Source organism: Podarcis melisellensis (assembly GCF_964234715.1).
Source record: "Podarcis melisellensis genome assembly, chromosome: 11".
NCBI lineage: Eukaryota > Metazoa > Chordata > Lepidosauria > Squamata > Lacertidae > Podarcis > Podarcis melisellensis.
In genome coordinates this window covers 44128271-44143386 of record NC_138543.1, presented here as the reverse complement: position 1 = coordinate 44143386, position 15116 = coordinate 44128271, and the positions used below count along the sequence as shown (strand labels likewise).

General features: G+C 44.6%; 1 protein-coding gene across 4 annotated transcripts in view; it reads left to right on the top strand.

The window, feature by feature from the left end:
- Window positions 1-549: 549 nt before the first annotated feature.
- NIM1K (NIM1 serine/threonine protein kinase) overlaps window positions 550-15116 on the top strand; it is a 31197-nt gene continuing 16630 nt past the window's right edge. The window contains exon 1 of one of the 4 annotated variants that reach the window (XM_081929891.1): window positions 550-572. The gene's annotated coding sequence lies outside the window, so the exon portion shown is untranslated. The other 3 variants (XM_081929889.1, XM_081929888.1, XM_081929892.1) reach the window with 3 other exon arrangements.

Genomic DNA, 15116 nt, shown 5'->3' with positions numbered 1-15116 from the left:
GTGATTGGAGATGTGCTTGTGCTTTCTCCACAAACTGCTCGCACCATCTTCTAAAGCTTTTATCTCCTACACTGAGCCACGGGTGATGTAAAAGTGTACCCCACCCGCCGCTCATTGCTGAAGGTGCTTATAAGGAAGGCACTTTTCACATACAAATTGTAAATTGAAGTATATGCTGCTGGGAGTTTCAATGTAGTAGTAATAATAATAAATTTTATTTATACCCTGCCCTCCCTGCCAGAGCCAGGCTCAGCGCAGCTAACACCAGTAAAATTATAGTAAAAATATAATGGGGGGGGAACCAATTTAAAATACAGGTTAAAATGGAGCCTCATTTTAAAAGTAGCCCATAGATCAAAACCCTAAAGGGAGGGAAGCATAAGGGTCAGACTGAGTCCAAACCAAAGGCCAGGTGGAACAGCTCTGTCTTGCAGGCCCTGTGGGAAGATGTCAAGTCCCGCAGAATCCTAGTCTCTTGTGGCAGAGCGTTCCACCATGTAAGGCTTCTGTCCTAAGTATTCCTGGTTGGAACTTAACTCTTCTCACACTCCATAGGACTGACTTCAGAGAAGGTAAGTTAAGGATAGGGCTGTTACTGCAAAATACATTTTAACAAGTCTTTTAAAAAAATGGGGGGGGGACCTTGTCCCCATAATGGTCTTCCCAATACATTTTCCCCCCTGATGCCATCACTGCAGTGATAGCTGTATGTCTAGAACTAAATACTCAAAGCTGGAGGTAGGTAACCGGAAATCTGCTCTGGAAAAAGATGGGAGGATAACGCAGAAGACACCGGAATGGACCAGGGAGGCAATGATATCTGAATTCTCTATTTAAAAAATATGTGAACTTGGGGGAGTTCCAATGACTTGGTGGCATTGCAAACTGTATAACGAAGTATGCAACATTTATGACAGGCTGTATCAAGCGTTGGATCTACAGCGTAAGGAAAGGTGGTGTTTACACTTAAGTAGGCTAGAGGGCAGCACTGCGTGTTTTCGAGGAGGATCAGGAGCAACATGTAAGCAAAGAAGTAGCTGTCTGTTGTACAAATCCAACATACTACCATTTGGGCTAGCTTTTTTGTGTGTGGGAGTGCTTTGCAGTACATCTTGGCTGCTGATTCCTGCCTGTTTACACATCTTCATTCAAGGACAACAGTTTTCTTCCATACCTGGGATGAGTTAACAATGTTTTAATGATATGCCGTTGTGTGTGCATTGTATGTGATAATGTACTGGCAGCTACTGCTCAGTGCTCTCATTGGGAAGAAGAGTACAAGCTATAAGCACAAGGAAACGACATACAAAATGTTGTTGGCGTTTTTCTTTTAGTGACTGGGTTTACTTGCTATGATGTGAGTTGCATTCTTTTGCCCCCTGCTGTTTCCTGCATTCAGATATGTTTAGAAACAATGCATGCTTAGCAGCGGCAGAAGTGGGAATGACTGCACATAACATGAGTGGTGATCCCTCTTTCAAGCCACCCTCAGTTTTTAAAACTTCATCTCCATCTGATTTGTGCAAGGAACTTTGTACTACCTGATAGCTTAGTATTGCATCTGTACAGCAATTCTTTCTTAGGAAAGAATATTGTGTGTGGAGCTGTCCATGGTTTCTAGGAACAGTGATTCCTTGAAGAGTGAGCAGAGTCGACACTTCTGCATCCACCTTGGTTTTGAACCTACCCAGGGACTGTATATTTTTAGGCAGTGACATCTCTGCCTAAAATACACCTAGAAATAAAGTGCCACATTTGTGGATTTGGGAAACCTGGGTTTAACTCCTTGCTTTCAGCCTGCCCCTCTCATTCTCTGTTTGTGTGGAAGAGAGAATATTGCAAGGGTTTTGCAGAACAGGAAGGGTCATAGCTCACTAGTACAGCATCTGCTATCATGCAGGATGTCCCTGGAATCTCCAGCTAGGACTGGGAGAGACTCTGAAACTCTGGAGATCTGCTGCCAGTCAGTGTAGACAATGCTAGAGGCAGCAATGGTCTCATTTGGTATAAGCCAGTTTCCTATGTTCCTAGCATGCATGAAATAATACCAGAGTCTCTGAGTACACGCAGAACACATTTCCCTTAGAATTGTATATCTGTACCTAATGACTCTGTTTTTTGTTTTTGTTTTTAAAACAGCACTAGAGATGCAACTTGCAGGAAAACTTGAAGTCAACCTTCCCCACTATGTAAGCCTCACCTACCTGATATACAAAGCATCTGGGATCTGGGCTTCGAAATATGTTTTCGTCACAGCCAATGGCATAGTGGTAGATTCTGAACTGTAGGCGCACTTCATAACAACTCCCATAGCTAGAGCCCTTCTAAGACAGTGCAACAAACAATAACCAGTGTGGTCTAGTGATTTGTTGCTGCTATTATTATTATTATTATTATTATTATTCACTACTACATCATTAGCCACAGCATCTACCACCAGGCATGGCCAAACTTGGCCCTCCAGCTCTTTTTGGGACTACAATTCCCATCATCCCTGACCACTGGTCCTGTTAGCTAGGGATGGTGGGAGTTGTAGTCCCAAAACATCTGGAGGGCCAAGTTTGGACATGTCTGATTTACCATCAATATCAAAAGCAACCACCCTTATAATTTCTAGGGTTGCCCAACCTGGCCCTGTCCTACCATTAGGCAGAGGGTGGCAGCTCTTGTTGGCTGCCACATTGTAAAGGGTGGTTATTTAATATGTTTGCTGAATTACTGCTGCCAAGGGAGAGGCATTTCTAGGATTTTCTGCCTCTGGTGACAAATTAACTCAGCCAGTCTTATATAATATATATATATTGTATTGCCCCACCTTGAGCGGGGGGGGGGGATGAGGGCATTGCTGCTCCCAGTTTTCCAGTTTGCCTCTTCTCTCCCTCCACCCAGCTTAACAATACTAGTATATTTATTATTATTATTATTATTATTATTATTATTATTATTATTATTATTATTATTATTATTATTATTATTATTATTATTATTATTATTATTATTAACGATGAATAACGAGGCAGGCAGAAACCCAACAGGTGAATCCTTTTCGCAGCCACGCTATTGCGCACGCGCTGCTATAGCAACCAGCCCAAGGCGCGCGGCCGGTCACGCCCTCCCTGCGCGCCGATTGGTTCTCCCGGCGGTTCTCCCTCCCCCTTCCCGGGGCTCCCTCCGTTCTGCACGCTCTCCCACGCCGCCGCCGCCCCGCCTTTCCCCTCGTGCCTGCGCCTCCCGGCCATGCGCGCACGCGACTTCTCTCTTTGGCTTTCCTGGCGGCGGAGCAAGCGCCTTTCATTGGCTCCCGAGTGGCGGCTGCAATGAACACCCTGCGGCGCGCGGCTGCCCGCCTGCTCCTCCTGGCTCCACCTGCCCGGCAGGTAAGAGGCGGGAAGGGCGCTGCGCGAAACCTCCAGAGCTCAGCAGGGCTTACCTGCAAGGAAGGGGACGCCGGCGGCATGCTGAGGGATGGAGTGGAGCGGGAAGGAGCGTGGGTGGAAGGTCCCGGGTTCAACCCCCGGCGTCTCCAGGTAGGACTTGGGGGCGGTGGGGGTGTCCCCTGCCTGCAACTGTGGATGGAGAGCAGCTGCACTGAGTCCTGGGTTCAAATCCCCACTCAGCCACCATGAAGCCCGTGGGTGACCTCAGTCCCGCCTACCTCACAGGGTTGTTGGGAGGAAAGCAAGGGGAGGAGTGGGGGGGGGACCATAAACGCCACCTTGAGCTCCTTGGAGGAGACGTAAAAGGCAGGATATAACACTGTGATGCAATACTGAATGGGCACATAAGGCAGCTCTCTCTCTCTGTCCTACACACCTACAAATATTTGGGACGAAGGGCTCCCAAATTAGGAACCCCGAGGTATTGTATGCACACTTGAAATAATGGACTTTGTGGTCTGCCTACAATGCACTCTATTTAAGTTGCTTTGGGCAGCTGTGGTGCATCTTGCAAATTAACTGTGGAAGCAATCATTGGGATCAAGAACAGGTGGTGAACTGGGTGTTTGTGTGTGTGTACACATCTATACTTGCCAGCTGAAGTGGATTCTAGTCTGCAAAAGCTTTGCTGTAATCCACCTCTAGGAATGCTACAGGAACTCCTTACTGTTCTTTCTCTCTCCTGGTGGTTAAAGGTGGATGGAGGGGGGACATAGTTTTATTATGTGGTGGATATGCAGCCGTGCTCCTGGGACCATGTCACCCAGACAGAAACTCAGTTGTTGTTTTTTGCAAAAATTTTATTAGTTTTTACAATATCAACGACAAACAAAAACATAAAACAAACAAAACGTAACAAACATAAACCTTATTGAAAATAACAGTTATTTATTTGTAAAACGACTTCCTCGTTTCCCCTTAGTTGAATTTCATTGCATATCCTTATAACGGTTTTCCAAATCCCAATTTTAATACCGGACAGAAACTCAGTTTTGCCTTGGTGCATATGCCATCTCTTTTGTTAGTTCTGCATGTGGCAAATGTGATCTGCTTCGGGTAGTAGTTACGAACCAGCTAAGGGTTGGCTATGGACATGCATCCTGCGACCCTGGCTCAATCAGGTTAGCTCACTATCACTACTTACACATGAGTGGGTATCTATGCCATCCCTTCAGCACAATATTGTTTTGGACAATACTGTTGTGCATGCAGGAAACCTGTTGTGCATAGAATTGAGGACTGTATCTGTGTGGTGTATTTGTTTTACTTTCAAACACCTCAAAGTAAACACATCAACACATTATATTTTTAGGGATATGTTGTTGTTGTTTAAAAAAACACATTAGAACCCGTTGGATGAAGAGACCCACAACCCTTTTATGGAGGATGCACCTATGGTATTTTTATTTTTGTACTCCTCTACTGCTTATGATTTGACTGGCAGACCTGCTCCTCTAGGACTTCAATAGTCATCCTGTTGGCCTCTGTGAGAATAGAGTTCACACTAGATGGGCCACTGGACCTGATCCTGTAGGTGGTTCTTAAGTTCTTATTCAAACCTGTCTCTCTCTCTCTCCCTTCTTGAGTTAAACTTCATGGAAAAAACTTCTCATTGTTATTATTTTTAATGGCTACAATTTTACAGCATGTGTTTTTACAGCTCAATGAACCTGGGCTCCCTTTGTTACACATGTACCCAATGAAAGCAACAAACGAACAATAATAAATTTCATTGGATTGACTTTGCTGGAAACATGTCCTGGGTGTTGTTGCTGTGTTGGAAGCAGATTTCTTCTGAGAGGATTAATAAGATGCAATTTCTATTTGTTGTCCTGACAACCATGACTCCACATCCCCGTTTGTTCATCCACGCAGGTTAATCTAATTTCAGGATTAGCTCATCAGTATCAAGCCGCAGTGGGGAAAACATCTGGGATCGATGCCATGGGATTAATTAAAAGGAGTAACACGCTCATATAGGGCTATTACACTCTGTAATCCAGGGAAGTATTAGCAATGGACTTTCAGTGTCCTCAAACTCTGTTTTGGGTATTAATAGGATTCCTTTCAAGCTTATCAGGGGGTGGGGGGTCAGTATTTGTGTACTTTCTTTGTTTGATACACCACTCTTTTTTAAATCATCAGAATCCCAGAGCAGCCTACACAATGAAACATTAAAATAGGATAAAAAACATAATGTTACAAAAATTGGGTGTCACCTCCCCCACTCTCTGCCGAGACTCCAGGCACCCGCCCAGGGTGGCAAAGTTTACAGAGAAGCTCAGAGACAATGACAGTGAGAAATTGAAAAAAGATTGGGAAACATTTATTGTATATGTACAAAAATATGGTATACAAATAGAAACATTGGCAGGCTTTGATTAAACAGTTGCAAGTGTTAAATAATGAGTCTAACATAGGCAATTTGAAATATTAATGTATGGTGGTAGTTTGTTAAACATTGATAATATAAGAAAAATAAGAAAAAGAGGTTTTATATAAGAAACCATACTTATTAAGAAAAATGAACCAGAAAAATAGGAGGAGCGAAGTCAGGAAGTTAAGGAGAACCTCCAAAATATGTTTATATATACTGAAAATGTGTCATGACTAAGGTTTATTTATATTCTCTGTTTTATTTTTTGCTTTATTTCCCTTTTATTCCCCCCCCCCAAATTGTATTATCTCTATGGAGAATACTTGGTGAAGTTTAAATTGTAAAATCAATAAAAATTATTTAATAATAATAATGATAATAAATTGAAGACGCGGCAGGGACCGTCATAGCTTTAAGAAATATGATTTATTCACATATTCGCACCTTCAGTCTGCCCTCCCTGTGTGTGTGTGTGTGTGTGTGCACGCGCACACACACCAAACACAAGGAATCTCATTCTGCAACTACCTAACATTTCTCAGTTTGTGGGAACGGCAGCAGAAACCAGAGGTTTCTTTGCCTCTCAAGCACAACGGAGTTGGGTAGCTTTGGACAGTCAACTTCTCCTGTCAGAGGCAATATGCCTCTGGGTACTGCTTGCTGGGAATCTCAACTATGTGTATATGCTGTAGGGGGCACTGTTGTGCTCAGGTTTTGCTTGCAAGTTTCTCATGAGGATCTGATTGACCACTGTGAGAACAGAATGCTGGGCTAGATGGGCCTTCAGCCTGATTCAGTAGAATATTCCTACGTTCTTAGCTTTGTCCCTTTTGCTGAGTGCAGGATGCAGATCTTACCCGCAGTTGCACATGAAGACCCTGCTTGTGACTTTGCTGCATCTGAAGCAGCCTCCCAGTTTGGGGCAGCGAGGCAACTTCTTTCATTGCATAGTCTTTACTTCAGCAGACTACGGATATACTCCCTCCCCCTGCCCCTAGGAGGAACATGGAGTTGTATAGGCTCATAAATGCCTATGACGGGAAAGTTGGCTCTATAGGGCTGATGGATTAATGTGTCTCGTTCCCCTTTGTTCTCTCTTGAATAATATGGACTCAGGATGAGGCAGACAGCTAATCTCTGGAGCATTAAGTAATTGCTCTCAGAACTGCGCCTTCCAGCTCGCCTTTTGCTGCTGGGCGCACATGTGAAAAAACAGCGCCGGGTTGTGGGAATTCTCTAAGGGTTATGGGAACTTTCTAAAGCAGCTCTTTCAAACCGAGGACCCTTTGCTTGTAATCTCACGGAGGAGCCCAAACCTCGTAACTGAGGGGTAGGCAATTTGCATCTTAATGGGCTCAGTGCATGCCTGTAGTATTATACTTGAAGTTGTTGCCTCCTTCTCCTGCACGGCCACCCCGCAACGCACTCCAGATCAATGGGGCAGAATCTAATAAGGGGCTATAAGGCCAGTGAGAGCCCAGCTTCTTTTCTCTCTCACACACAGTGTGGATTCAGCAGCAGCTTACAAATGACTGCTTCTTCACCTCCTCCTCCTCCGTTTCTTGCTCCTTCTCTCTCTGGAACTCAGGACACCGTACTGGAGGTTGCCAAGCATCCTTTCGTTTCAGGAACCGGCGCTGCTGCACCCAATCCTGCTTTGCTTCAGAAATGTCACAAAGCAGGGTGCGATTCCAAGGGGGTAGTTTGAACATACGCAGCTGGCGTGCTTTGTTTTGCGGCCACAAGGCAACTGGCGCAGTTTGATGAAATGCACCCTATTTTAGGCCACCCCTGTTTCCCATCACTCCCTCCGCTGCACCTGATGGTGCAGCTGCTGCCAAGTGGCATGTTAAACATGTCCTGTGGGAGCGCCTGGGGTTCTCTTATCCAGTTCCCTCCTCTGTATCTAGCCTCAGTTCTGGAGCCGTATTCAAGGGTTATAGAAACGGGGAAATTCCATTCACAAGGAGGCAGAGGAGGAATAGTTTATGGGGAAAGTGTGCTAGCCTTGGGTTGAAGAGTAGTGAGCATGTGAACTGGGCAGCCAACTTCTTCTTGCTTGGGCTCCTTGCATGATATAGGGACCCTAATTTTTCACAGCTTCTATCTTGCATGTGCAACCACCATGCGTTCAGGAGGGTCTCTGCTTCAGGCAGTGGCCCTCCAACTTGAGGAGGAGGGGGTGGAGGAGGAAGGGGGCTGGATTTAGCACACTCTGCTCCACAACCACCCCTCCTTTTCTGCGTGTAGCTCCCAAATTTCTACCATGCCCAAATATTGATCATGTCATCTGTAAGCTTTATTCAGGTTCCTGTGACTTTTTGAAATATTGGGTGATGAAAGAATTCTCCTGGTCTTCAGGTAAGACTGGTGTGTGGCACAATGGGCCTAGCAGTCCCCATTTGCCACTTTTCAAATTTCCCCTCTGCTATGTTTTAGATCAGGGGTCGGCAATGTGCGGCCCATGGGCTGGATGCAGCCCACGAAGACAGTTTTACCGACCCACGAGCCGCCCCCCAAACCGAGCTGCCAGCTCAGTGAATCCCCCGCACGCTGCACTATACCGGCTATGGGGTTGTGGCACTCATCTCGCTTTCAGGCTAAGAGAGCCAGTGTTTGTCCACAGACAGCTTTCTGGGTCATGTGGCCAGCATGACTAAACTGCTTCTGGTGCAACAGAATACCATGACGGAAGCCAGAGTGCATGAAAATGCCGTTTACCTTCCTGCCATAGTGGTACCTATTTATCTCCTAGCATTGGTTTGCTTTTCAAACTGCTAGGTTTGCAGGAGCTGGGACAAAGCAATGGGGAGCTCACTCCATCACATGAATTCGAACTGCCGACCTTCCGATCAGCAAGCCCAAGAGGCTCAGTGGTTTAGACCGCAGCGCCACCCTCATCCCTCTAATTAATGCCCTTTGTAAGAGTAATTAATACCCTCTGAAATATGGCTTGCCTGATATGGAAAGTGCATGGATTTAAAATCCAAGCCAGTGGAGGATGGAGCAACATGCAGAACTGTCAACTTCGCAAATACAGTGCAGTATCACTAGAAGAAGTTAAGCTGGTTGTTTTTTAAAAAATAAGTATCCGCAAGGATACTTGTGTCTTTGTAGTAATAGTTCTGCACAGCAGCCGTCTTCAGTGGTTTTTGTGCTCCAGGTGTTTTGGACTATAACTCCCACGAAGTTGCTATCGCTCAAGTTCATGGTTTCTAAGGTGGAACAGAGGACACCTGCACCAGCTCACTGCAACAGCTCTTAACTTTAAAACTTGTTGTTTGGGTTTCTTGTCTTGTAGAACATTGTGGGACGTTGGGACAAAAGACATCATGGCTTTGACAGCAGAGGTAACCAGATAGATGTTCTGGCATACTGCCCAAGTGGGAAAATTTTGGTTCTCGAAATGTTCCTGTGGATTGATGATAAGCCATGTACTTTAAAGGCTGTGCCAGAAGTTAAGAGGTTTGATTATGTCTGCAGGCAGGTGAAGAAGAAAATGGCCCCAATTCTGAATCCTGCATTTACGAATCTTAACAAACGTTGACCTTTGGAGTATGAATACTACGTGATGATTTTAAAAATGGATAAGATGGAATAGCAATACAGTACATCTTGACTCTAAAGATAGCATTAAAAAATAACAAGAGCCAGAACAACGTAACTTGAACAGCAGTAAGATCTCAAAGGGCTTAATGAGAAAGCATGGTTTTTCAGTGCTGCCAGAACACAAGCAAAGAGAGGGAGATAATCTAATCTCTCGGGGGCAAATAAGTTCCATGAATGTAGTAGGAGGCTTTGTTCAATAAAAGGCACTCTTTGCATGTTGCTGCCAAACACACCTTAAAAAGCTGATATTGAAAGATAGGTGGGTTCACATGGGGGAAGATGGTTCTTCAGTATCTTGGCCCTAAGCTGTTTAGGGCTTTAAAGGTAATTAACAGCACTATGTGTATAAACTTTTTTTTTTAAAGTATTGCAGGGAGGATCCAGGAAAACACAAGCCAGTTTATTAAACATCTGTTCTGGGCGAATTGGTGGGATCATTTATTAAACGCAACACTAAATGAAGCACACTGAAGAACAAGCCTTGCTGCAGAGGAATCAGGGTGTCTTTTGCCATAGAAAGTCCTGCCTCCTCAACCTTAACTGTTCTTGGTGTAAACACACAAAAAATTCCTTCAAGTAGCACCTTAAAGACCAACTAAGTTAGTTCTTGGTATGAGCTTTCGTGTGCATGCACACTTCTTCAGATACACTGAAACAGAAGTTTCCAGACCCTTCTATATAGTGAGAAGGTGGGGAGGGGTATTACTCAGAAGGATGGTGGGAATGGGTGATTGGCAGATAGCTGTGATGAGCCTGTTGACGACTCTTCAATTTTTTTTGTTTTCACTATGGCAGACCAACACGGCTACCTATCTGTAACTGTTCTTGGTGTGTGTTGATAAGCACATGCGCAGGAATGGCCCAGTCAGGGCTGGATTTACATATAGGCTGAGTGGGTTGCACCCCATGGCCTCCTAGTCTAGGGAGTCCTTGGCCTCCTGCCAATTTTTTATTATTTTTTTTTAAATACAAGCAGATTTTACTGTCTGGGCCCAGTTGCTTAGTAACAGTAAAGAAGTATGAGGTTTTGTTTTCATGATCAAATGCTATTAAATTTGGACCTCCCAAGGTCTCCTAGTCGAGGGCCTTCCGTTGTTTTAACCCAGGCCTGAGTAAATTTAGCAGTCAAGGAGTAGGCAGATTAGTAACTGGTTAAAGAAGAGGAAGCAGGGAGCCAGTAGCAGAAAGCCAGGATTTTGTTTTTTTTTCAGCTCCTTTCCAACTTGTATATTTTTCTTCATCCTTCATACTGATTCCCATTCTATCTCACACTCAGTTTTCCTTCACCTACCTTAAAGAGGTACGTGGAAAGTACCTTCCAGGGTAGTATAAGGTTGTCTTTATTAAAAGCAATGAAATGTACCTGTCAGCAAGGGCTCTCTTGTAATGTATGATAAATATAAGCTACATTTCCATTCATGAATTGTTTTTTGTTGGCTTCTGTTGTTATTTGAGATGTTCTGCTGAGTTTTTAAAAAGCTATATAAACAAATTGTAAGGACGTGGTCACGCTGCAATTTGTCTTGCTGCTGATAGGCAGCCTGGGCAGGCAAGCAGGCAGAGCAAGTGAGCGGGCACAGCATGGACCAGGTGAGCTGCAGAGGAATAGGCAGGGCAGGCTGGGCCAGCTCCCCAGCAATGGTCCTACTCTACTACCACTGCCTGCCTCACATCAACGCTACTGTTTTGGCCTCAGCAGTGTTGGAGGCCAAGGAAGGAAGCCACAGCAAAGCAGGAAGGCTGTTGGGGAGCTGTCCTACTCTGTTCTTCATGTTCCTCTGGAGCTCACCTATGCCATGGTTTGGGATATCTGTAAGGGGAGGAGGGGTGCACTTTGGGCATTCTGTAAGGGAAGGAAGGGGTGGTACCCGCTGCTCAACTTATATTTAAAGTGCGCTGCACTGTTTTTAATGTTTTCCCACAAAATCACGGAAACAGAATTGTGGAGATGGAAGGAACCCTAAGGTTCTTCAAACTCCTGTAATGCAGCAATCACCTAGGGGTGGTTCGTGTCTATGTTTTCGGAGGCACTGAGTGGGGAAGCAATTTATTATTAGAACTGAATAAATGTGTTTGCTAAACGGGATTGTCTTCACTGAGTTTTCGCACAAGGTTTTCCCCTCTGAGGTTTTGAGGTCCCTAAATATCTGAGGCCACTAGACAGCTGCTTAGCCCGCCTCCTGGTATATCCAGCCCTCCTGCTGCCTCCCTATAATATTTGGAGGCTACCAAACAGGTGTCATTACTTGTGGCAGGCTGATATGGGAACAGCATTAAGCAAATCCAGGGTGGATTAGTCAGTGAATGAAATGCCAGAAGTACTGTATTAACATGGATGTAAAAATAGCTTTGGCTATTTCAGAGCTTCGGTTGCTCTGTATTAGCTTGCAGGCTCCGTTCCACGTTAGAGGCTGCCTGTCACTCTGATAATTTGGAACTCTGGGGGGCAAAGGATTCTGACTTGCTTTTTACAGAGGCTCCAAACATTTTCCATTTTGGATCAAATCTGTTTCTGGGTACAGAGAAATATAGTGAGTGCTTCACTCAGGATGCAGATTGGCGGACATTGACAGGTAAATGGAATGGGAATAGTGAGCTGTAGCTGGTGTGGATTAGGGCAGAGTTTGGGTATGTTCCTGTGTGTTCAGTGGATTCGATGAACAGAGAAGCTATTAATTTCTCATACGTTAATAGTGATTGTTTTAGTGCCATTAACAAGTACGTTTATGTTATATCAAAAGCTTGTTTAATTTCACAGATGCAATTAACTTCAGAGGTTTTTATCTCTTTAATTTCTGTGTGTGCAGTGGATGCGATGGAACGGAAGCAGAAAGAAAAGTGGTGCGTTTCTCAGACGCTAAATAATGAATGTTGACATTTTAAAATGCTGTTATTAAATCATGATAGGGTTAGGGTCTGCTCAGGATAACCTGTTTCTTGAGCACTCATCCTGGTTTGCTTTTGCAAAGCTCACATGGAGGTTAAATTATATCTGGTTTTTAGTGAGCATGCATTCAGATTTGTTTTCAGAGTGGTTATGCAACAATGAGCATTCATCCCAATTTGCCTGCTTCCCATTAATCATTCATCCATCCCACAGTTTTTGGTACATTTCATCACCACATTCCAAACCGCAAAAGCTCTGCTTTTTAATAAGTGGCTTTGTTGCATTAGGATGTACAAACCTAAAGTTCTGATATGCACTTTAATGTCTCCAGCAAAATAGTGACAATCTGGAAGCACTGTTTGCATTGGATTAAAAACCTGCAAAGTTTCACAGGAGAAATGGACCTCAGTGGCTTTTATCTCTTTCTTGCATTTGAGATTGCAATTGGACACCCAGGAAGAGATCCAACCCACCCTTTTTTAAGGCTCGGAGGTCCAAATTTGCCAACGTAGCGCATTCTTGGCTTTCGCAATAGTAGCTTATTTTAGGCTATGTTTCAAATGCCCACGTGCTGCATTTTAGGGGAGAAGGCCCACCCATTGCATCATGTGGAACAGTGTGGGACTGGGAGATGGGATCTTTTCACCTTTGTTCATTATCCCATTGAGCGTATTTAGGCACAAGGTTCAGAAGATCATGGTTCACCAGTCTTTTTATGGGAGGCTTGTGGATCTGCTTGCTCTTGGATTTGGTCTCTTAATTGCTCTTCATTTTTGTTGCTGCTGCTGGCTGTTTTCTCAGGTTTTTCTTTGGATCTTATCTTAATAATAATAATAAGTAATAAATCTTTATTGTCATTACACGACCTGTGTGCAGTGAAATTAAACAAGCCCCCCCCACACACACATACACTTGCTGCAGTGCTGGGTTGGTTTTATTTTGATTTGTTAGCCACCCAGATGATCCCATTTGAGACGGAAGACTATAGGATACTAAACAAATGCTATGGTTGACAGCTCACTCCCCTATAAGGACCAAGTGGTGGTGCTGGGGAGCTTTCTGACCTTGGGTAAGATCAACGTAATGCCATGCATGAGCTCAGTCAGCTATTTTTTCCCCTCTTTCCCATCCCTCTTTTAGCTTGAACACCCAACTGTATGAAAAGTTCTGTGCAATTTGCAAGCTTTCATCTTTTTACCTGGCTCATAGAAAAGGTATCGTCTTGCCCGTTAAATCACCTGGGGTATATTTTTTTATATTATGGTAAGTGGAGAAGAAAGATGCCCCTCTACATATGGCAAATAACCCAGCAGATTGTAAGGGGAGGAGGTCATATTTGTCTCGTCTCTGGCCATGGAGGGAATTGCTGATCAAAAAGGCTGTTGTTTACTTTTCATTTCTTCCATTAGTAAGCAGCCAGGAAAGTTTCTTCTGACCTGTTGGGAGCTTCTTTGTTTTGCCCAGCTGTTTTCTCCCATGATCTTTGGCTGAACTAAACATCCCATAGACTTTGGAGTGCTGAGATTTCCCAATGCCCCGCTTCCAGCTATCTCCAGCCACCCAGAATGACTGGGGCAACCCAGTCACATGGGCAGGGTGTAAATCATCATCATATGGGTTGTCCAGGGCTTATTAGGCTCCCTATTATGACATTGGTGTGATATCAGAGCAGTTGAGTCGATGGGAGCCACATAGAGTGACAGTGACACATCAACAGACCATAGGCCCCAGCAGAGCTGAAATCTCTGAAAAAGCATTTTGACAGGTTTAATGGTTGCATTTGCAAGAGTACGAGCAAAGAAGGAAGGTAGCGAACTACTTCAGAGAGTGTTATTGTTGAAGAACTAGCTCAGTCGGTAGAGCATGAGACTCTTAATCTCAGGATCGTGGGTTTGAGCCCCATGTTGGGCACAAGACTCCTACATTGCAGGGGGTTGGACTAGATCACCCTTGTGGTCCCTTCCAACTCTAGGTAAAGGGGTAAAGGGGACCTCTGACCATTAGGTCCAGTCGTGGCCGACTCTGGGGTTGCGGCGCTCATCTCGCTTTATTGGCCGAGGGAGCCAGCGTACATCTTCCGGGTCATGTGGCTAGCATGACTAAGCAGCTTCTGGCGAACAGAGCAGCGCACGGAAACGCCGTTTACCTTCCCACAGGAGCGGTACCTATTAATCTACTTGCACTTTGACGTGCTTTCGAAATGCTAGGTTGGCAGGAGCAGGGACCAAGCAATGGGAGCTCACCCCGTGGCGGGGATTCGAACATCCAACCTTCTGATCGGCAAGTCCTAGGCTCTGTGGTTTAACCCACAGCGCCACCCGCGTCCCAACTCTACAGCTTCCAACTCTACAGCTCAATTATTCAAGCAATGTGGTAAGCCAAACTATGGCTTACCGAGATGGCACAAACACACAGGCTGTTGGCTGCATCTTGTGGTTAGCACAGCAAGAGCTTAACTGTGAGACCCAGTTCAGATAACATGCTAAGCCAAGGCTTGGCTTAGCTTAGCTCAGCAGAGCACTGCAAGAGAAGGACCAGGGAGGAACAAAGCAGCTATGGAGAGCTTCTTTTCTGCATGTTAGCTGAGTCTCATGCAACCTATGTCTCAACTAGGTTTCAAACCTAAATAATTCTGCAGAAGAGGGACGTGTTTTCATTCGTTTCAGCCATAGTTTATAAGAAGACATAACCATGGAAATGCAAGTGAAAATAACATAAATATATTAATGGTTCATCATACTACTTGCTTGGCAGAGAAGTTTACGTATCACTTTGAGAGTTTTTGCATGGTAGTTCTCCAAAGAGG